We start from the raw sequence: 23457 nt of genomic DNA, 5'->3' as shown, positions 1-23457 counted from the left end.
CTTCGACTGACTGAAATGGTCCTCACCCTGAACAACTTCTCTTTCCAATCCTCCCACTTCCTCCAAACCAAAGGAGTAGCCATGGGCACCCGCATGGGCCCCAGCTCTGCCTGCCTCTTCGTAGTATATGTGGAACAGTTCATCTTCCGCAGGTACACTGGCACCACCCCCTACCTTTTCCTCCGCTACATCGATGACTGTATCGACGCTGCCTCGTGCTCCCACGAGGAGGTTGAACAGTTCATCCACTTTACCAACACCTTCCACCCCGATCTCAAATTCACCTGGACCATCTCAGACTCCCCCCTCCCCTTCCTAGACCTTTCCATTTCTATCTCGGGCGACCGAATGAACATGGACATTTACTATAAATCGACCGACTCCTACAGCTACCTTGACTACACCTCCTCCCACCCTGCCCCCTGTAAAAACGCCATTCCGTATTCCCAATTCCTTCGTCTCCGTCGCATCTGCTCCCAGGAGGATTAGTTCCAAAACCGTACAACCCAGATGGCTTCCTTCTTCAAAGACCGCAATTTCCCCCCAGACGTGGTCAACGATGCCCTCCACTGCATCTCCTCCACTTCCCGCTCCTCCGCTCTTGAGCCCCGCCCCTCCAACCGCCACCAGGACAGAACCCCACTGGTCCTCACCTACCACCCACCAACCTCCATATACGTCGTATCATCCGTCGTCATTTCCGCCACCTCCAAACGGACCCCACCACCAGGGATATATTTCCCTCCCCTCCCCAGCAGCGTTCCAAAAAGACCACTCCCTCCGTGACTCCCTCATCAGTCCACACCCTCCCCAACCCAACCTCCACTCCCGGCACCTTCCCCTGCAACCGCAAGAAATGCAAAACTTGCGCCCACGCCTCCCCCCTTACTTCCCTCCAAGGCCCCAAGGGATACTTCCATATCCGCCACAAATTCACCTGCACCTCGACATACATCATTTATTGCATCCGCTGCACCCGATGTGGCCTCCTCTATATTGGGGAGACAGGCCACCTACTTGCGGAACGTTTCAGAGAAGACCTCTGGGACACCCGGACCAACCAACCCAACCACCCCGTGGCTCAACACTTCAACTCCCCCTCCCACTCCACCAAGGACATGCAGGTCCTTGGACTCCTCCAACGCCAGACCAGAACAACACGACGGTCGGAGGAAGAGCGTCTCATCTTCCGCCTAGGAACCCTCCAACCACAAGGGATGAACTCAGATTTCTCCAGTTTCCTCATTTCCCCTCCCCCCACCTTGTCTCAGTCAAATCCATCAAACTCAGCACCGCCTTCCTAACCTGCAATCTTCTTCCTGACCTGTCCGCCACCACCCCCACTCCGGCCTATCACCCTCATCTTGAGCTCCCTCCACCTATCGCATTTCCAACGCCCCCCCCCCAAGTCCCTCCTCCCTACCTTTTATCTTGGCCTGCTGGACACACTTTCCTCATTCCTGAAGAAGGACTTATGCCCGAAACGTTGATTCTCCTGTTCCTTGGATGCTGCCTGACCTGCTGCCCTTTTCCAGCAACACATTTTCAGCTCTGATCTCCAGCATCTGCAGACCTCACTTTCTCCACATAGACCAGATACTCAACTATCGGAGCAATCATTCCAAACCCACAAACGGAGCTGCATCGAGACATTATTTAAATGAGCCACACCAACTGCAGCACTCAAGAACTATAAGAAGCTGATGGAAAACACCCATACAACGTATTGAAAAACAATGGGTTCCCGATAAGAACAGTCCACCGATTCCTACACAACAGACCTAAACAGGTAGACATAACACGCCCAGAGACTCTAGCCACACTACCATACATTAAAGACATCTCGGAGATGACGTGCAGACTCCTCTGGACCCTTGGCTTCATGGTCGCCCACAAACCTACCACTACACTGAAATAGCGTCTGATGAATTTAAAGGACCCTATACCAACAAACAGCAGAACGAACATCATATACAAAATACCCCACAAGGACTAACAAACATTACATTGGACAGACTGGCTGGAAATTAGCCGCCAGGATACACAAGCACCAACTCGCCACCAAAAGACGCAACCAACTATCACTAGTATCCATACACACAGACGAAGAGAGACACCAGTTCAACTGGGACAACACATCCATCCTGAGACAGGCTAAACAAAGACATGCATGGGAATTCCTAGAGGTCTGGCATTCAAACCAGAACTCCATCAACAAACACATCAATTTGGACCCCATTTACCAACCTCTCAGAAAAAGAACCGGAAGTGATATCACCAATCACAATAGACCAAGGCACATAAATAGTAAGTCGGACAGAACACTAGTGCTTCATCGGAGGCTCACTGATGATGTTACCTAGCATGCTGACAAAACATCTGAGAACAAATCTACCAGCTCAGCGATGAAACTTACAACCTGATCACCAATAATTGGTCCTGGTCCATCGAAGTTCATACTACAGTTAAGAAAGCACACCAATGCCTCTAATTTGACATATCCACAATGACTCTTGCCAATTTTTATAGATGCACCATCGAAGGCATCCTATCTGGATGCTTCACATGCTTGATATGGCAACTGTTCTGTCCAAGACCGCAAGAAACTACAGAGAGTTGTGAACGCTGGCCATCATACAAATCAGACTTCCATCCATTGACTCTGTCTATACTTCCTGCTGTTTCGGGAAAGCAACTAATATAATCAAAAACCCTTCTCTTCTACTCTCTTCCACCCAGCAAAAGATGCAGAAGTTTGAAAACACGTACCAACAGATTGAAGAAAAGCTGTTGTCAGATGTTTGAACGGGCCTCTCGTATGTTCCAGTTGATCTTTCTCTGCACCTTCTCTGCTGCTGTAAGACTATATTCTGCATTCTGTCCTATTAACCTGATGCTATTGCCAACTTTTAAAGGGGAACATGACACAACATTAACACCCCTTTCTGTGCAGTATTCGCACTCAAGCAAATCTCTAACTGTAATTGGATTCTATGGTACCAAATAATATCTAGAAAGTTAAACTTCATATTGATTGGAGTAGCCCAGTTATTTGTATTTTGAAGAAAAAGAACACTATACATGTACATTTAGATCCAAGTCAACTATATATTGCACTACAGACACACCCACATTAGAATCATACTCTGGAAGAGCTTACTCCCAAGTTTTTAGATGCTACACAAACACAGTCCTGGAAAGGGAAATTGGTCCTTACATCCTTCCCTGAAGTCTCCAGAGCTGACAGCTTTTAGAGCACTTTTTTGTCTTCTTTATTCTCATAGGAATATGAGCATCCCTGGGAAGGCCAGCATTCGTTGCCCAATTCCAATTGCCCTGGAACTTAGTGGCTTGTTAGGCATTTCACAAGCACTAAAGAGTGAACTGCTTTGGGTCCACAAGCCAGACCAGATAAGGGTGACAGTTCCTTCCCTAAAGGATATTCAGTGAAACCGATGGCTATCTTTGATTATCAAAATGGTTACATGTCACCAATGTAGAAGCCTGGCTGTGCATTGGCAGTCCACAGCATGATTTCTCATGCACAATGCTATGGTTACAGATGACTTCAGCCTGCAGTGCGCAAGTGTCCAATTGAAGCAATTTCTCCTTGTTGGGTCTGACATCACTCACTGTGGAATCATGTGTTGAGACAGAAATAATTACTGACTTCCCCCACTCTGGGTGTGGTTGCAGCCATTTTCCATTTACAGTTCATATTTAGGAATCAAGTGAATGTGGCGGGAATGCAGGTTGCATTTGGTATCATGAGTCACAGGCTCAAGGTGGTAATCAAAAAAGCTCTCTGTTCCTTTCTTCTTGGCCAGCCCATCATGGCTGATCTCCCACACATTCCAATGCCCCATCAGGAAATTACATTTGCAATTCTCATTATTAGGTTCGGGTGATAGGAGGCAGGGTGTCATGTGGATAGACTGCCAAGTGTCATAGAATCATGGAATCATACAGTATAGGAGGGGTCCTTCAGCCCATTGATTCACTACCAACAAACATATGCTACCACCCACACCATTCCAACACTAAACCCATAGCTGTGAATGTTAAGACAATTCAGTTGCTCATCCAAGTGTTTTTAAAGGTTGCAAGGTTTCCTGCTTCAACTACTTTCCCAAGCAGTGCATTTCCAGACCCCTGCATGAAAGGATATTCCTCAAATCCCCTCTGAACCTCCTGCCTTTCAATTTATTGGCCCATCGACTAAGTGAAACAGCTACTTTCTATTCACCCTGTCCTTACTCCCTCATAATCTTCAACACCTCCGTCAAGTCACGTCTTGATCTCCTCCGCTCCAAACAAAACAACCTGAGTTATCCAACCTCTCATCACAGCAGCAATGCTTCATCCCTGGCTACATCCTGGCAAATATCCTTTTCACCTCCTCCAGTGTAGTCACTGTTTCAGTGTACAATGTAGGAAGAGGGTGAAGCCATTGAAGTGTTTTGGATGGATTGGTGTGGGTGGGATATAGCAGTAAGAGGGGTAAAGAGATTGTGTGTTGAATGGGGGAAGATGTGTTCTGGGTGATGTCAGGTCAAGGGAAAGGATAGTGGATTTGGGGAGGGGTGTTGGGTTCCAATAGAGGAAAAATCATGGTAGGGGATGGGGGTCAGATCCAGCACAGTATGGGACAGGGGAAGGTTCTTGAGGAATATTGGGTCCCAGTAAAGAGGAGGAGAAAGTGAGGACTGCAGATGCTGGAGATCAGAGCTGAAAATGTGTTGCTGGAAAAGCGCAGCAGGTCAGGCAGCATCCAAGGAACAGGAGGATCGACGTTTTGGGCATAAGCCCTTCTTCAGGAATCAAGGGCTTATGCCCAAAACGTCAATTCTCCTGTTCCTTGGATGCTGCCTGGCCTGCTGCGCTTTTCCAGCAACACATTTTCATCATCCCAGTAAAGAGGAGATGTGTTGGGTCTAGTGACTGGGGTATGTCAGGTCCCAGGGTAATGTCAGAGGTCACACGACACTAGGTTATAGTTGAACAGGTTTCTTTCGACTCACAAGCTTTCAGAGCGTTGCCCCTTCATCAGGTGATGAAGTGGCAGCATCCAGTCACCTGAGGAAGGGGCAGCACTCTAAAAGCTTGTGATTTTCAAATAAACCTGTTGGACTATAACCTAGTGTCATGTGACTTCTAACCTTGTCCACCCCAGTCTAACACCAGCACCTCCACATCAAGGTTCCAGGGTAAAGGAGGGAAAGTTGAGTGCAGGTCTGAGGTATGTCAGACGTCTGGAGGAGATGCAATTGTGGGTTTGTGAGATAAGTTGTGGATCAGTTGTATTGTTACTAGAAGTTAGACTTGGCATTTGTTGGGTAACCATTCACTTAACCCTCCAAATAACCTGACTTAATGGAAACTTCTGAAGGATTCCAGATTGAGTGGAATTGCCCAGCTGAATCTTCAATTTCCTTGTAATTCCTTCAGAGTCTGCTATGATGGGAATTCTACAGGTTCCCCATGTACAATTCCCAACAACACTGGAATTTAAGTTATTGTAGTCTTACCAGACTATGAGGCTGCTCTCTCTAGTTAAAGAGAGGCAATTGATGGTGATTTAACCTGAGGGGCAACACCTTCATGGTAACCTCGATCGGTTGGCGTCACTCTGCATTGCAAACCAGACATCCTGCCAACTGAGCTAACTGACCTCATCCCGCAATATGGCAACTGTCTGGCCATCAGAAAATCCAAGCCTACGTGTACAAAATGTGCAGCCATGTCAGTAAGCACAGGACCAGTTCCCTCAAATAGAAACAAACGTTTACGGTATATGTTACACATACAGGCCATCATTCCGATCATGGCATGCTAACAGTGCTGGTTGACCCAAGAAACCACATTAAACACCAATTCCAAACACAAAGCTAGGGGGCTGGAACAACACATTGCAGGAAGCTAACAGTGAACCTCTTCAGCCACCAGACCCCAGTTCATAGGTTGTCTGGTCCCAGTAAATCACAATAGGTCACAGCTGAAGTTAACTGATAGAATTGGGTTCAAAATGATTTTCCGTTGGATTTTCAATTGTTCTGGTGATTCTCAATGCATGCTGGTCACTCTGGTCAGAGGCACATTACATACAGTTGCAGTTTTAAACTGTCTCAAGGTGTTTTTTTTTAATACCTGCTAAAGGTATAGTGCTGTTGCAGATGGTAGGAAAGAGTTGGGGTGTGGGGAAGTGGCGTGCATCTACTATGATGTAATAGTAAATGTCAGTGACCTTCCGATAGGCTTGGGGTGGAGTAAGTTGGGGTGAAGTGTCGACCTCCTGATCAGTGGTCTATGGTCATTGAAAGATTCGCCTGACATCATGGTCTCCCCCAACCCCCACCACCCATCATGCTCCCACCCCAATCCCTACTGCCTCCTGTCCCTCAGCCCCCTTTCTTGGGCCTACCTGACTGGCCCTGCTGAATTCTAAACCTCCCTTACTTCACCCTGACAACCCCTCTGGCCTGACACCACATCCCTGCTCCTGTCAAAAACCCCAACCTGACCGTTTCCTCCAACTAGCCCTGACCCAAACTCTTGGCATGACCTGAGCCGACCTCACCTCTCACTTTTTCCTCGATCCACCTCTAACCTCAAGCCACCTACTGCACGTCTCTCTGCTTAACTTGCCACCCTTCCAGGTGGTACATTACCAAACATCACCCCACCCAATTATCAAGCTGCAAGCACATTATCTACTTTGCGGTCTACCAATGTTGCACCCTCCAAATTTGGCAGCTTACCTCACCACTCAGCTGCCAACCTGCCATTGTACCTACCTACCACTGCATTCACCTATCACTCGACTCAGATGTCTGCTTATGGAAATACAAATTTACCCCTTTAACCACCTTGCTTATTCCCAAACTTCCAACCTCCCCACCCATGCACCTACACCAGCCCCAAACACACTGCTCACTCACCCACATTTCACTGCCATCTGCAAGCTGGGTTTTCATGGCAGATTCTCTTTGTGCCACTATTGCAGCTGAGGCAATGGCAATCCGATGCTGCACCTCAGTCGGGTCTGCAAATGCTTTCATGGAGTTGGTTACGATTTCCCCACTGGAAGGAAAGGGCTCCAACTCTGGGCTGAGTTGGACTACACTCAGACAGCTCTGCACCAGGCCCCTCTGAGTACACGTCTTGTTCTCTACATCATCCTCTTAAAACTAACTGAGTTCTCTGCAGCAGAGCTGGTGAGCAACCGTAATCTGCAGGAATCTGACACCCTTTCCCTCTGGCCTAGCTACAGTCAATTCAAGCCCAGTCACTCATCATGCATAGATCTCGTATCTATGCCATCCTCTAAGGATCATGCAGTACCAGCATCTGACCTGGTGGCTGTGAGCGATTGTATTTCTTCCTCAGAGGACATAGAGTCATAGAGATGTACAGCATGGAAGCAGACCCTTCGGTCCAACCTGTCCACACCGACCAGATATCCCAACCCAATCTAGTCCCACCTGCCAGCATCCGGCCCATATCCCTCCAAACCCTTTCTATTCATATACCCATCCAAATGCCTCTTAAATGTTGCAATTGTACCAGCCTCCACCACTTCATCTGGCAGCTCATTCCAAACACGTACTACCCTCTGCGTGAAAACGTTGTCCCTTAGGTGTCTTTTATATCTTTCCCCTCTCACCCTAAACCTATGCCCTCTAGTTCTGGACTCCCTGATCCCAGGGAAAAGACTTTGTCTATTTATCCTCTCTATGCCCCTCATAATTTTGTAAACCTCTATAAGGTCACCCCTCAGCCTCCGACGCTCCACAGAAAACAGCCCCAGCCTGTTCAGCCTCTCCCTTTTGCTCAAATCCTCCAACCCTGGCAACATCCTTGCAAATCTTTTCTGAACCCTTTCAAGTTTCATAACATCTTTCCCATAGCAAGGAGACCAGAATTGCACGCAATATTCCAACAGTGGCCTAACCAATGTCTTGTACAGCCACAACATGACCTCCCAACTCCTGTACTCAATACTCTGACCAATAAAGGAAAGCATACCAAACGCCTTCTTCACTATCCTATCTACCTGTGACTCCACTTTCTAGGAGCTATGAACCTGCACTCCAAGGTCTCTTTGTTCAGCAACACTCCCTAGGACCTTACCATTAAGTGTATAAGTCCTGCTAAGATTTGCTTTCCCAAAATTCAGCACTTCACATTTATCTGAATTAAATTCCATCTGCCCCTTCTCAGCCCATTGGCCCATCTGGTCCAGATCCTGTTGTAACCTGAGGTAACCCTCTTCGCTGTTCACTACATCTCCAATTTTGGTGTCATCTGCAAACTTACTAACTGTACCTCTTACGGTTGCATCCAAAACATTTATGTAAATGACAAAACGTAGAGGACCCAGCACCAATTCTTGTGGCATTCCACTGGTCACAGGCCTCCAGTCTGAAAAACAACCCTCCACCACTACCCTCTGTCTTCTATCTTTGAGCCAATTCTGTATCCAAATGGTTAGGTCTCCCATTATTCCATGAGATCTAACCTTGCTAATCAGTCTCCCATGGGGAACCTTGTCGAACGCCTTACTGAAGTCCATATAGATCACATCTACTGCTCTGCCCTCATCAATCTTCTTTGTTACTTCTTCAAAAAACTCAATCAAGCTTGTGAGACATGCTTTCCCACACACAACGCCATGTTGACTATCCCTAATCAGTCCTTGCCTTTCCAAATACACACTGTCCCTCAGGATTCCCTCCAACAACTTGCCCACCACTGAGGTCAGGCCCACCGGTCCATAGTCCCCTGGCTTGTCTTTACCGCCCTTCTTAAACAATGGCAACACGTTTGCCAACCTCCAGTCTTCCGGCACCTCACCTATGACTATCGATGATACAAATATCTCAGCAAGAGGCCCAGCAATCACTTCTCTAGCTTCCCACAGAGTTCTCGGGTACACCTGATCAGGTCTTGGGGATTTATCCACCTTTAACCATTTCAAGACATCCACCACTTCCTCCTCTGTAATCTGGACATTTTGCAAGATGTCACCATCTATTTCCCTACAGTCTATATCTTCCCTATCCTTTTCCACAGTAAATACTAATGCAAAATATTCATTTAGTATCTCTCCCGTTCTCTGTTGCTGTTGTCAATTGGTAAGCACAACCTTGTCCTAGAAAAGAGAGAAAAGTGAGTGTGTTGCAATGCATTTGTGAGATAGCCCTACCTCAGCTGACTAGCTGGCCATGCATGCAACTTGTGAAATACAATTCTGCCGTTTGGGGCATTGTCTGAGTTTGTGAAGGTGGGGTGAAGCATATGATTGTGAGAATCTTAACTTTAAATTCAATCACAAACATTTGGATGTGGATGTCTTGGGGAGAAGAGCTGCAGGGATTGGAAGGGGGGTGCAGGGTGTGCAAGGGGGAGAGTGTGACATTGACTGCATAGAGTTGATCGTCCAAACTGCCTAACTCTAATGTTATCCCTCCTCTCAGATCAAGGTCTCCTCACTCCCTGCTCTTACTGTGGCAGTCTCATTTCCTCCCTCTGGTTCTCCCAGGTGTCTCTGTTTCTCCCTCCTTCTGTCTCTCTTTCCAGCCTCGGTAACTGTCTGTGTGGAGTTTGCACATTCTCCCTTTGTCTGCGGGCTTTCTCCGGGTGCTCCTGTTACCTCTCACAGTCAAAAGATTTGCAGGTTGGGTGAATTGGCCAGGCGAAATTGCCCATAGTATTCAGGGATGTGTAGGTTAGGTGCATTAGTAAGGAGTAAAGGTAGAGTAATAGGGTAGGGGAATGGGTCAGGGTGGGATACTTTTTGGAGGGTCTGTAAGGACTTGTTGGACCAAATGGCCTGTTTCCACACTGTAGGGATTCTATGATTATTCTATTCTCTTTAGACTGAGGCAAGTGAAGAGGGCAAGTTTAGTGGAGCAGTGTGTGAACTTAGTGATGTGGTTGATTGAATTTGAATTTGACAGATAAGGATGAATCCATTAAACTCGACCTGTCTTGCGAGTTCACTAAACTTCTTGTGGCACTCCATCCTGACCCGTTGGGTATGGTGACACTGACTGGCCCAGTTGTTTGCTCCCAATGCCTTCTCATCACATGTCTGTTATCTGGAAGACCAGCAGTCCTTGAGGGAAGAGAACTTTTGTCCTCCTGTCAACCTTCTACAAGCAAGGCCTCCAGCACAGTATCCAGTTTCCTTGGGGCACCCTCTCTGACCTTTGTGCTATTTCGGTTGGTTCTTCCTGGTCTTTCACTCTTTGTCAAGACGTTTTAGACTTTTCTGGAGCCAGAATGCCATTGTCTTTAAGAGGTGCAGGCTGGCTTTAAGCCAGGGGTACAGATTGGCTTTCAGTAGTGCTAACCTCACATGAACTTGAGTCCTCTGCATGCTGAACAAAAGCCGAAGCAGAGCTGGAAAAAGTGTAAATATTATATAATAAATATATATTAAATATGAATAAATAATATAGTAGTAAGCAGTATAGAAATAACATTGCATACCATATTGACCCATAAATTTTGCAGTGCACTGAGTAGATTTAAAGTAATATGCTTTGTTTCCTTAAACAGATTCATCAGTTTCAGTAAGAGCTACAACTCAGGCATGTTCATAAACACTCAATTTGTCGTTTTGGCAATGTCTACGTTTTGTGCCATAAAGCATTTAAGCTGTGATTAGCTCCATTGCTAAGGTTATTTTAAAGATTGAGTTTGTCAAAATAGATTACCTATATCCAAATCAGCATCATTGTCATTGGAAGCAAAAGTCATGAAGACATTCCAAGTGATAGATTGTTCTGTCAGAGAAATAACAGATGGTAACAGCTGAGATTTCAGATTGTGAGGGGAGAGGTAAGGGTTATTGGTCTATTATGAGCCCTCAGTGGTGATGTTCTTTGACCGCAGTTGACTGAGGTGTGATGTTGTTGATGAGCCTGCCACATAAATGAATTGCTTGGCGTTTCTTATGCCATTATCATCACAGTAAAGTACTGCAATGGGAGAAATGTATTAAAATATTTTAAACCATGCATTTCATATATCATCTCTTTCAGTGTTGTTTTGAACAGATATGGTATTACTATATGAATGAAATCTCACCTAATCTTGTTCTGATGGATAGTTTTAACACATTTTGCATAAATCAACATGGACTCCATCTCAAAATAATATGTAATCTGGTTGGTAACCTCCGCAGGTTAATGTGGACATTTTCATCTCCAGTGCAATTTATTAGGACCAGTGTGAGACCAGAGGTAATCACTCACAATAAACTTAAAAATAAAGTTTTAAAAATTTGCACTACTCAGCTCATTGCTAATGTCAGTCAGAATCTGACACTCATATTTAGTATGATTTTTCATACCAATGATAATTTCTATTAAACTGAGACACTGGTGAAAGGAGGTTGTTTTTATGCTCAGATGCTGTAAAAGCCAACTTCAACCCAGCCAAGAGTGTGAAGCACAATTCTTTCTGTCCCCTTGTACCATTTCAAGGATGGAATTGAAGCCTGAGTAACACTTAAAAGAGAAGGCAAGTAACCTTATTCACTGATGGCTGCTCATCAAATGTATTCCACCACAAATATTTGAAAAAGGCTATACCTATAATGAAACACAAGTCTTTGCCTGTAAGGCAGTAGTTAATCAATTTTCACTCAGCAATGTTGCTAATGGGTGCAAGTGCTTGTTTCAGAACAACAGAGTAGAATATTACTTGTCTTAGGTTACAAGAAAGGTCTCTAATGTATAATAATACTTAAGGTTGAATATACCCTCATTTAGTTCTCTGACTGGAGGGCAGTGTTTAAGTTGTAATATCTCTTGATAGTAGTCATGCTTAAATTGAGTAATCTGCTACTAGTGCACTGCTAAAATTGTTTTCATCACAATTACAAAGCCAATTAGGCTCTATATATTTTCTTCTGAATCAGGGATCTATGCCAAAACTATACCTTGGTTAGCTAATAGATTTTCACAGTAAATATCCTGGATGGAAAGCTTCCAAAGGCTTTGTAGATTATACACAGATGTCTCAGGAGATTAATTGTCAACATTCATTGAATTAGTCCATTCTGCTTTTAGAGTCAATTTGGGCATTTTCTAACTGGTTATCAATTGATAGATGGAAAACCTTAATATGATGGTATTTGAAAGTGATCATGAACAACATTGAGCAGCACTTTCTGATGTCGGTTGATGCAGGCTTGCAGAATTATTTGAACAGGATGTTCTCTAAGAGTGCCGGTTAATATATTTTTAGTATGCTGGAGATGGCTGCAGTCCTTTCTTTTAAACAAAAAGTAGAGAGTCTACTGGGACTGATAGGTTAAACTTCAGGATTGCAAACACATCCTATTTTTCAATACAGTAATTATTATTTGTTATGATTTAAAAACAATGAAAAAGGACAAAATGAATCTGGAAGTGCACCCTTGAGAGCACAGGGCTGAGGAGGTTATAAATGTAAATTAAGATGTTGTGGTATTATTTGGATCAGAATGCAACGATAGCCTACTGAGCAAATGGCCAAAGGCTCCATATTTGCTAAAATCTGCCAAATTCCAAGCTCAAACATTGTAAGTGAGTTTGCAACTTAATTTTGTGGATTGAGAAGCAACCTTTCACCTCCTGGAGCAATAAGGAATTTTGGAGTACTGCTATCCTGGAACATCTATTCCTACTAATCCTACGCCTCCCAAACTGCAGTCTCCTTGTTTCACCCCACCTGCCCATCCTGGTAAAACTTACAGCATTTTTCCATTCTGCATTTCATCCATTCATATCTCCAAATCAGCAGGTAATCATCAGACTAAAGGTATCTTGCCATTGTTCACTTGTTTATTTTACTTACCATTTCAGTCTGGTCACATTACTGGTAAATCTCATTCTGTAGGTGCTGTATTGATTCTTAACGCAAAACATTAAGGTAATTCCTAAGTATATCGCCTGCTGAACTGTCAGGTTTGTTCTATCTGTATGGTTCAATCATCACCACCATAAGTCCGCGCTGGGCTGATCTCGGCCATTGGAGCTGAAACTGCTGGGTCCCTAACCAGGCACTGGGCCCAGTCTCCAGTTGGGAACACAACCTTATTTCTAACTCACCGGACACAGTGTTACCGCCAACACTGTCCAAGCTCTCCACAAGAAGGTAGGTTAAAAGAAGGAAAGAGGAAAGGAAAAATGAGGAACAAGCGGATGAGGCCTGGGCCCCTGGGGTCAGGATCCTGAACATTGTGCTGCTTACTCTGCTGCCACCTTGTTGAGTTCAACTTTTCCAGAGTTGTGGCCATAATCAGATCAACCAAGATTTTGCCGAATGGTGGAACAAATTCAAGGGCCAAATTATCCACTCTTGCTCCATTCTTTTCACTGGTTATGGCCTCAGCAATGTTCTTTCTCATGATGACCACCACCATGTCTTTTCCACGGGAGTTTGAACACACAGCAGTATCTTGCCCCAGTTGGTTACTTCCTGCTGCCTCCAGCTGAGCACCACTTCTTTGTCTTGTAAGTTAGAACAAGGTGTGTTGGTGAATGTGGTGCGTTGTAAGTTGGAACAAGGTGTGTTGGTGAATGTGGTGCGTTGTAAGTTGGAACAAGGTGTGTTGGTGAATGTGGTGCGTTGTAAGTTGGAACAAGGTGTGTTGGTGAATGTGGTGCGTTGTAAGTTGGAACAAGGTGTGTTGGTGAATGTGGTGTGTTGTAAGTTAGAACAAAGTGTGTTGGTGAATGTGGTGCATTGTAAGTTAGAACAAGGTGTGTTGGTGAATGTGGTGCGCTGTGTTCGGGGTAATAGTGAGCAGTGAATGGCTGACAGGGTGTGCAAGCTGTGAGAGGTGAGGCTTGCAGCATCCTGAAGTGTTTGAGGGATAGGGTTTCAGGCGTAAGTCCTGATTGATAGAGATTAATGGTAGGCGAGTGATGGGGATGTGTAGCCACATTGATCAATGACTAAGGCCAGAGGTTTGGAGATGGGGTGTACAAGGTTACAAGTCACACAACACCAGGTTATAGTCCAACAGTTTTAATTGGAAGCATGATCTGGTGTTGTGTGATTTGTAACTAAGGCCAGAGGAACAGTGATTGGATATGCCATTTGAAGATTCACTTGCTGAACTTGACCACATATGGGAAGTCATGACAATCTTTACAGCACTGCATGCAGGGCCTCAGGTCTGAACTATGGCCACTTACTTCCACAGCACATCATATATCTGGAAGCATGCTTGACCCCCCTACTATTAGAAGAAAGTGAAGACTGCAGATGCTGGAGACCAGAGTTGAAAAGTGTGGTGCTGGAAAAGCGCAGCAGGCCAGGCAGCATCCGAGGAGCAGGAGAATCGACGTTTCAGGCATAAGCCCTTCTTCAGGAATGAGGCTGGTGTGCCAAGTGGGCTGAGATAAAAGGTGGGGGGGGTGGAATTTGGGGGAGGGGCTCTGGGAATACAATAGATGGAAGGAGGTGAGGGTGAGGGTGATAGGCTGGAGAGGGGGTGAGGGCGGAGAGGTCTGGAAGAAGATTGCAGGTCAACAGGGCGGTGCTGAATCCGGGGTTTGGGACTGAGATAAGGTGGGGAGAGGGGAAATGAGGAAGCTGGAGAAACCTACATTCATCCCATGTGGTTGGAGGGTTCCTAGGCGGAAGATGAGGCACTCTTCCTCCAGGCGTCGTGTGGCCAGGGTCTGGCGATGGAGGAGGCCAAGGACCTGCATGTCCTTGGCGGAGTGGGAGGGGGAGTTAAAGTGTTCAGCCACAGGGCGGTTGGGTTGGTTGGTGCAGGTGTCCCAGAGGTATTCCCTGAAACGTTCCGCAAGTAGGCAGCCTGTCTCCCCAATGTAGAGGAGACCACATCGGGTGCAGCGGATACAGTAAACGATGTGTGTGGGGGTGCAGGTGAATTTGAGACGGGTATGGAAGGATCCATTGGTGCCTTGAAGGGAGGTGAGGGCGGAGGTGTGGGCGCAAGTTTTGCACTTCTTGCGGGAAAGGTGCCGGGAGTGGAGGTAGGGTTGGTGGGGGGGTGTGGACCTGACGAGGGAGTCGCGGAGGGAGTGGTCTCTCCGGAACGCTGATAGACGTGGGGAGGGAAATATATCTACTATTAGAGGATTTCACTCCTCCTTCTGTCCTCCCATCCGGACTTCCAAAGCAATGCTGGAAAACTGTAGTACATACTCTCTCTTATAGTCAGCCATTGAAATAACAAGATTATTGGAACAATGATCTAAATATCTACTTGCACTCTCCTTTAAGCATCTCTCCCTTAAAAGTTGCAGGCTGGCTTTAATTAGTCTGGAATATCATTAGACAAATGCTAGCAAATAACAAAACCGGCTCACCTGCTGATGTGTGTAGTCAACAAGCAGTGCTATTAGCACTGGCTACATGCAGCATCGTAATTAAGAATACGGCAGTAAATTAGCATGTTGACTATATTATATGGAATGGGTAACTCAGTGTCACAATCTTTACACGCGTTTTTTGTTGCTGTTCAGTTTAGCCCCACTGTCATTATTCAACAGCAAAAGCCCCTGTCTGACCCATTGACTCCACCTCTCTCCCAAGAAACTGTCAAAGGCTGAGCAGGAGTATTGTTGAAACCCAATCCTCAATGTGCTTCTGCCCACCATGACTGGCTATCTCAATACATTGACTCCACCCCTACCTATTAGCTCATCTGCTGTTGAAAACCTCATTCACACCTCTGTTACCTCAAGACTTAACTAATTCAGTGCATTCCTAGCCAGACTTCCAGTTTCAACCTGCCTTAAATTCTACTCATAGACAACTATGATGGCTTCATCAGAACAAACTATGTTGCCTTCATCCAACAGCCCTCTGTTTAATGACCTTCACTGGCTTCCAATGAAGAAGCGTTTGAATTTATATTTCTATAATTTTTTTTTCAAATCCATCTATAATCTCATCTTTTACTCTAACTTCCTCCAGTCTTATGATCCTCAAAGCTATCAGAAGGCTTCCAATTCTCATCTCTTAAACATTCCCAATTTTTATCCCTCTAGCACTGGTGACTGTGACCAGCTATCTAGGACTTAAGGTCTTCTTTAAGGCACTCCTCAAAATTTACTTCTATGACCAAACATTTGAACATCCTTATGTGACTTGGTATCAATCCTTTACTGCTGCAAAAGTGATATGATTAGATTCGATTAGATTCCCTACAGTGTGGAAACAAGTCCTTTGGCCCAACTAGTCCACACCGACCCTCCGAAGAGTAACCCACACAGACCTATGCCCCATATTTACCCCTGACTAATGAACCTGACTCTATGGACAATTTAGCATGACCAATTCACCTGACCTGCACATCTTTGGACTGTGGGAGGAAACCAGAGCACCTGGAGGAAACCCACGCAGGCACAGGGAGAATGTGCAAACTCCACACAGACATATAAATGCAAATTGTTAAAGTATAATTACAAAATAATTGTAGCTTAGTAAAATGGATGATTTTGACATTACCTACATTTATGGTTAATGAGATGAAACTCCACTCTTTGGCTGTCTATTAGTAGGTTAGCTCCAGCTGCAGGAAGAAGTTATTCTCAATTATTACCTTAAGACCAAGAAGACTGTGAAAAGCCATTCTAATGTGTCTGACATCAGCCAATGGCATCTCAGTTGCAAAGATCTATGCTAAATTGACCTCGGGCAAAATTTTACTAATCCTGTTGTTACACAGACATGAAATTGTTGGAAAGATGAGTTTTCTGTCAATATAAACTGTGATGTAAAAGATTGCACAGTCTTTACTCGGTATAAAGCCAACAATGCCAATACAGTAAATGCTGTGAATTATTGGCAATATATATGTGGAAATCCTAAAATAATTTAATTTATGAGTCAGATCATTCAATGAGCAAATATAATAATAGACATCTTGACACCATACTAATTGTTGGATTCATTAATAATTTGTGTGGACTGTTATGGGTCAACAGAGAATAGCAAATAATGAGGCTGAGTGACTTCACCGTTGGCTTGTGAATACTGTACTTTTAGTATAAATAATTCAATGGCAGAGATTCCTGCTGCCAAAACCTCTGATATCTACTGAAACAGTTCCATGGTTTTTCTGTAAGTAAAATATATTTCTCCAAGTGAACATGTGCACAGCAATTTTAGAAAGTTTTGCAGATTATCTAAAGCTCTGTGAGCTAAAGCACAGTTAATACATTCACAAGAATTGTTTGTCCTGTTTTCGAAATCTGCGGTTAACTCCACACTGCCACCATCCAGGCAACAAACAAAACAACACCCTTCTGAAACAGATAAAAAGACGTTATGGCAAAACAAACTGAATCAAATAATCTATTATTAAAATACATTGCATTGAATCGTTTTTCATCATATCTTAGATTTCCAACTCACTATTCCACTGAGTCATAACAGTTACAGAACAACAAAATATCACAGTGGTTGTCATTAAACACCTTTGCAAAAGATACCGAATACATTTTTACGGGAAAATAGTGATGCAACTAAACTTTGACTGAATTTGTTTATGTCAATGGACATCTCATTAATTTAAAATCTGATACAGGAATGAATGTCACTGTCTGCTCATATTTAATATCAAGATTAAATAAAAGTATGATATAGTATATAGAGTTGACACTATAAGTTGTGTTACAAGTGACTCCACAAACAAACAGCCTAAGAGTTGAAAATGAGTATTTTGTTCAATGTCCATTCTTCTTACAACTGAACATGCAGATTTATCTTGACTTCTGCATCCTTAAGGTATCAGAAATTCAACTGGTTCCAAGAGATCAACTGATTCAGAAACAAGGAGTTAGTGAGGACTGCAGATGCTGGAGACCAGAGTCGAAGAGTATGGTGCTGGAAAAGCACAGCAGGTCAGGCAACATTCGAGGAGCAGGAGAATTGATGTTTCGGGCATAAGCCCTTCATCAGGAATGACATAGCTTTCTCAAGCTATGTATTTCTCCTCTAAGCAAAATCAAAACTGAATCTTCTCAACTGAAAGAAAGGTAATGCTTTTCAATGTTTACTCTGCCCTGTCGCAAAACTCGGACAATGCAAACAAATCTTATCATCGCCCCTGGAGTTCTTTGGCTCAGACAGATTTAAAACGAAACCAAGCTGTACACATAGAAATCGGATGACTCACTGTGCCCTCTGCTTCATAACTAATGACATTTTCTTACTATTATAAATAAACTAACTAACCCATGAAGTTAATCAATTCCGAATACCTGATTACTTGACCATTGTCATTATATGCATAATGCATCTTCCTATGTCTTCCTATGAAACGGATATCCATAACCTATTGATGGTCATTTGGGTAAGAAACTGTGCTGCTGATGCCATCAAGAATAAATCACCGAAACAGGAGTTAAGGGCCACTCTAACCTATACAGCCACAGGCAGCACTGATTTTGCCTTAGCCTGTGACTCCAATTCCTGTGACATTTGGTGATGAAGATCACTGATTGCTTGCCTGCGCAGGATTTAAAACCTGGAAATCGAGCATGCCAATTATCCCTCTACTCTCCTCTGCACATATAAATCATACATTGTGACACTGAGTCGGCAACATAATGTCTTCACCCCAGTCACCAAAATTATGGAGGACGAGCAGAAATCAGCAACCCAACTGAAATGTTGAAAATACTAATGAACAAGCTGTTGAGTATGTTGAACTTGAACACCCATTCATCTACCAGTTTACGTTTCCTGCTGCAGTTTACAGATTGTCTGAGAGGGAGAGAGACGTTTAAATTTGTAGCAGTGATCGACTTCCTGTTCCCAACATTATCCCACTTCTGCTATCCACCTTACGGAGAGTCTTGTGGGCGCATCACAGTGTCCCTATGTCTGAGTTCAAGCCCACCTCAGGACGCAATGGTCACAGATAAGTGTCACAATATGTCCAAATTGGTTGTTTAGTTTTTATTTTCACTCCTCTGTGCTGAATGCTTCAATTCCATGGTCCTGATGTATCCTCATTTTGAATATCTAATTGGTTTCTTTCTGCCATGAAACTTCTAATGCATCTGATGCTTGATTCAATGAGCTGAGACAGCAGACTGGGAGTGACTGTCTTACTCAGTTTCCATCCCACCTCCCTTATCCTGGTGGAAAATACAAACTTATTCCTCAGTTGTGTTAATATAGCCATCCGGCCTCAGAAAATCAGTTTCTGATCACTGAAAATGAGGTCCAAGACACTTCACATACAGCTAAAGTTTCAAGGGTCCAACATAAAGATAAAACAATTTAAACCACTGCTGGCATTTCCTAACAAGCTTCAGATAAAGTACTGCTAGGGTTTGTGAAGGGAATAGACTATGATTGGGCATGAGGGCTGGGTAGAGAATCTGAGGTGTGTTTGAGTTTATAAAGCAGGTTAGGCCACAGGCCAGAGTCAAAATGTGTGGTGCTGGAAAAGCACAGCAGGTCAGGCAGCATCCGAGGAGCAGAAGAGTCAACGTTTCAGGCATAAGCTCTTCATCAGGAATGTAAGGGGGAGGGGGGCTGAGAGATAAATAGGGTGGGGATGGAGGTGGGGCTGGGGGGGAAAGTAGCTATGAAGGCAATAGGTAGATGCAAGTGGAGTAACTGTGATAAGTCAGTAGGGAGGGTGGAGTGGATTGGTGGGAAGGAAAATGGACAGTTAAGACAATTCAAGAAGGTGGTGCAGAGTTGGAGGGTTGGATCTGGGATGAGGTGGGGGGAGGGGAGATTTGGAATCTAGTAAAGTCAACGTTGATGCCGTGTGTGGTTTGAGGGTCCCAAGGCAGAAGACGAGGCATCTAGCTCCAGGCTTCGGGTGGCTTGGATCTGGCAGTGGAGGAGGCCCAGGTCTTGCATGTTCTTGGGGGAGTGGGAGGGGGAGTGGAAGTGGTTGGCCACAGGGCAGTGGGGTTGCTTGGTGTGTGTGTTGCAGAGATGTTCCCTGAAACCCTCCATGAGTTGGCATCCTGTCTCTCCGATGTAGAGAAGACCACATCAAGAGCAACGGACACAGTAGATGAGGTGGGTGGATGTGCAGAAAGATGTCTGCCTGATGTGAAAAGATTCTTTGGGGTCTTTTACGGAGGTGAGGAAGAAGGTGTGGGCACAGGTTTTACACCTTTTGTAACGGGAAGGAAAGGTGTCGGGTGTGCAGGGTGGGTTGGTGGCGGGTGTGGATCTAACGAGGGAGTTGCGGAGGGAATGGTCTCTGCAGAACGCAGAAAGGGTGGGGAGAAAACATGGTGGCAACGGTTGGAGTTAGGACCAGGATGAGAGCATGGGTCAGAGCTTAGGGATGTGGATGAGAACATGGGTTCAGGAATGCAGCCATGAGGTAAGAGTTCAGGAAGCGGTCAGTCGATGAACAGAGGCAAAAAAGGAGCGATGAGATCCCAAGACCAAGGTCTCAAACCGAAGCAGCAGCAATGGGCTGCGGGCTGATGGGGTTAATGGATTAGTAGCAGCATCTGAATGTTAAAATGTAATCCTTTAAAATAACTGCCCTTTTTCTAATGCAGATGATCCTTCCAACTTCAGCTGATGCATTGTCTAACTCGATAAAATGGAGTCTATGCAAGGAGGCCTCAAATACACATGCGCTTTATTTGAAAAGGCAAAAATATGACATTCGTTTGCTTGCATACTTCTGCGCATTTGCTACTTTTTATTGGCATAGAGCATTATAACATTCTTGTTTCAGTCTCATTGGACACTCCCCCAGCCTGTGAAGCAGTTGTTGTTCTTGCTTTTCATTGATGTTGTCGCAACTTCACTGATAATCACAGCTGACATTCCAATCTTTTCTGTTAGTCATGAAGCCAACATAGACAAATGGTAGCAAAGTCTAGTTTGTAATCTTTAATTTTATTCTCTCTTCATCGTTGAACCTGGTTGGGTAAGGAAGATAGAAACCAAGGTTGCAGTGGAGTAAAAGTTAATGCTCCCTCCCATAAATCATTGATATCAGATTTAAGTTTAGTAGCACTGATTTTTATCCTCTAAGTGCAACCTAACAGTTCCCTCTTCTGTCTTCACCTTTAAACACACTTGTTTTGGTGTATCCTGTTCTGGCTTCCTCACTCCATACACTGATTGTGCTAGTTACTTATTAATTCATAAACTTACCACAATGCACAACATTTCTGTTCAAAGGAAGTGTCAGTTGGTGTAAAGGAAGATAAGTTCAGGACAGTGATATTTGCGCTAAAAACAATAAATAGATGAGAACTATTGGGTAGATTTTATGGGATGGATTTTAACATCAATCAAAACCACACAGAGAATAAAACATATATATTGTGACGGCGTTCTCAATAAAATCAGAGTGGGTATTCCATTTCCAGTAGGGAGGAAGTGCCACCCTGGAGACATGAATTGGAGATGCCGGTGTTGGACTGGGGTGTACAATGTTAAAAATCACACAACACCAGGTTATAGTCCAACAGGTTTAATTGGAAGCACAATAGCTTTCGGAGCGATGCTCCTTCATCAGGTAATTGTGTGTTTCACACAAAATCACCTGATGAAGGAGCGTCGCTCCGAAAGCTAGTGTGCTTCCAATTAAACCTGTTGGACTATAACCTGGTGTTGTGATTTTTAACTTTGTCCACCCTGGAGAGTTTGTCATCCAATCTGATTGGTCAGCAGCTCTGTAATCGTAGCAGGGCCAGAAGAGAGTGATGCCCAATCCTGCAGCCACAAAAATTGTCCAGTAAGAAGAGGAAAGGGCTCACAGTCAGAAGGAGTTAAAGCGGTGTAGACTGGAGTTGCACACTGGAACCATGTGGAATCCCCTACACAGCTAAACCTGTGGGAATCTCCAGGAAATTTGAGTTTGAATTTTCCAATGGGCCTGGAACCCTCCAAGAGAGGTTTGAAAGAGTTCTTAATTACATAAATGTAATAGTTACACAGGAAATGTTAAAGGATAAAAACCCTACTCCAACTCCATGTTAACTATTTAATGGAGTCCCCAACTCATCACTGATATCCCACCAATGCCTTCCTCAGACCCCTGAATACCCAGTAGCCCCAGGCAGCCAAACTAAACTCGCTAACTCTGATACCCTCATAATCAACCGTCCCATGCTGAAGCCTCCCTCACCCTCCTGACTTGACCCCCCACCTCCCCAATCTGTCCCTGACTAGATCCTGCATGAGCCATCCTGACCCTGCTAGAGTTGACACCAACCCACACTCAGTTTGGCCTGACTTGGCCTGACCCACTCCTGATGGAGCAAAGCCTCCCTCCTTCACTTTTACCCATCCCAATACCCCATCCCCCAGCCTGGCCTAGTCAACTCAACCTGACTCTGCTTATCCTGATAGTGCTAACGTCCCCTACCCATCTCCCACTCAGCCTTAAAGCCAACTTGATTTGATTTTTCTGGAAGAGAACACGTCCACCTCTTTTTCCAACCGAATGCCTCTCCCCAATCTACCCTAAGCACTCAGCCACATACCTAGCACCCCAACAACCTCACCCACATGACACCCCACCCACTCGCCACCCTTTTTCCTATCTACCTGACATCCGACCCAATTTCCTACCTTTCCAAAATATTTGTCATTCATTGCTTGGTTTGCACAATCACTTTACCTTGGCACCTAAAGACCTCATTAGCCCTAAGATGGGAATCCTTACCCACTCACTGTAATATGGGACACAGGACAGAAGTGGGAGGACAGACAATGGATTGACCAACCATTTTATCTTTCACGCCCTTCCGACTCCAAGTATGACATTAGGGTGTGGGGTTGGGCTACAAGATTGAGCCCCAAGATTTCCCCTCAATTACAATTGAAAGATGACAGCTAGGTAAAGTTTAATGCATTCATTTAATCTCAAGTGTTGGAACATATTTGTTGCTTTGCAATATCATCTGAAATTCACAAGATAATTTTACCATATTTGCTCCTAGGTATTCAATATTTGTCAATGATACATGATTTACATGAGAAGAAAACTGTGTGACCTTACTTCCTGACTGTTTATCGAATCTGTGTCAGATGGTTGTCGATTGAGGCCCATCCTTGCGCGAATATCACAAGAAGCAAAATGCTGCACCTGCTGAAAATCTGAAAATAAATCAAAAAATGGTAAAAAGAATCTGCAGATCAGGAAATTAGACTGATAAATATTCATTTATTTTCTCTTTATATCACACCTGCTTTCGCGAAACTTGAAGTTCTGTGCACCAGCACCACCACCAACAAGCTTTCATTTTGTGCGTTAGCGGAAATCAGTCATCTGACACATTTTAAATTTGAAATTAAAGTTTAAAAAGTTGATATCACACTTGCTGTAGTTGGACTCTTGAAGGTGGGTGTGTACCACTTTGATGTATAGGCTGATGTGAATTGATTTTTTTTATTGACTTCTTTGTGTTCATTAAGCTGTTAATGCTGGGAATGGAACACTTTTCATTTCAGGCATCCAGTGTCAGCATC

The 23457-nt window shown here is 44.4% G+C and overlaps 1 long non-coding RNA gene across 1 annotated transcript in view; it reads left to right on the top strand.

The window, feature by feature from the left end:
- The window catches only part of LOC148152079 (uncharacterized), a 75030-nt gene extending 51970 nt beyond the window's left edge, over positions 1–23060 (top strand). Inside the window, exons 3-4 of the long non-coding RNA XR_015757225.1 lie at positions 17767–18017; positions 22929–23060. This is a non-coding gene — a long non-coding RNA (uncharacterized LOC148152079). The remainder of the gene's footprint in view (positions 1–17766; positions 18018–22928) is intronic.
- Positions 23061–23457: the final 397 nt, after the last annotated feature.

Source organism: Chiloscyllium plagiosum, unplaced genomic scaffold (assembly GCF_037043375.1).
Source record: "Chiloscyllium plagiosum isolate Xiang-an unplaced genomic scaffold, Cpla_swu_hap1 HiC_scaffold_1, whole genome shotgun sequence".
NCBI lineage: Eukaryota > Metazoa > Chordata > Chondrichthyes > Orectolobiformes > Hemiscylliidae > Chiloscyllium > Chiloscyllium plagiosum.
The sequence above is the reverse complement of the archived record's forward strand: the minus strand, read 5'-3'. Positions and strand labels throughout refer to the sequence as shown.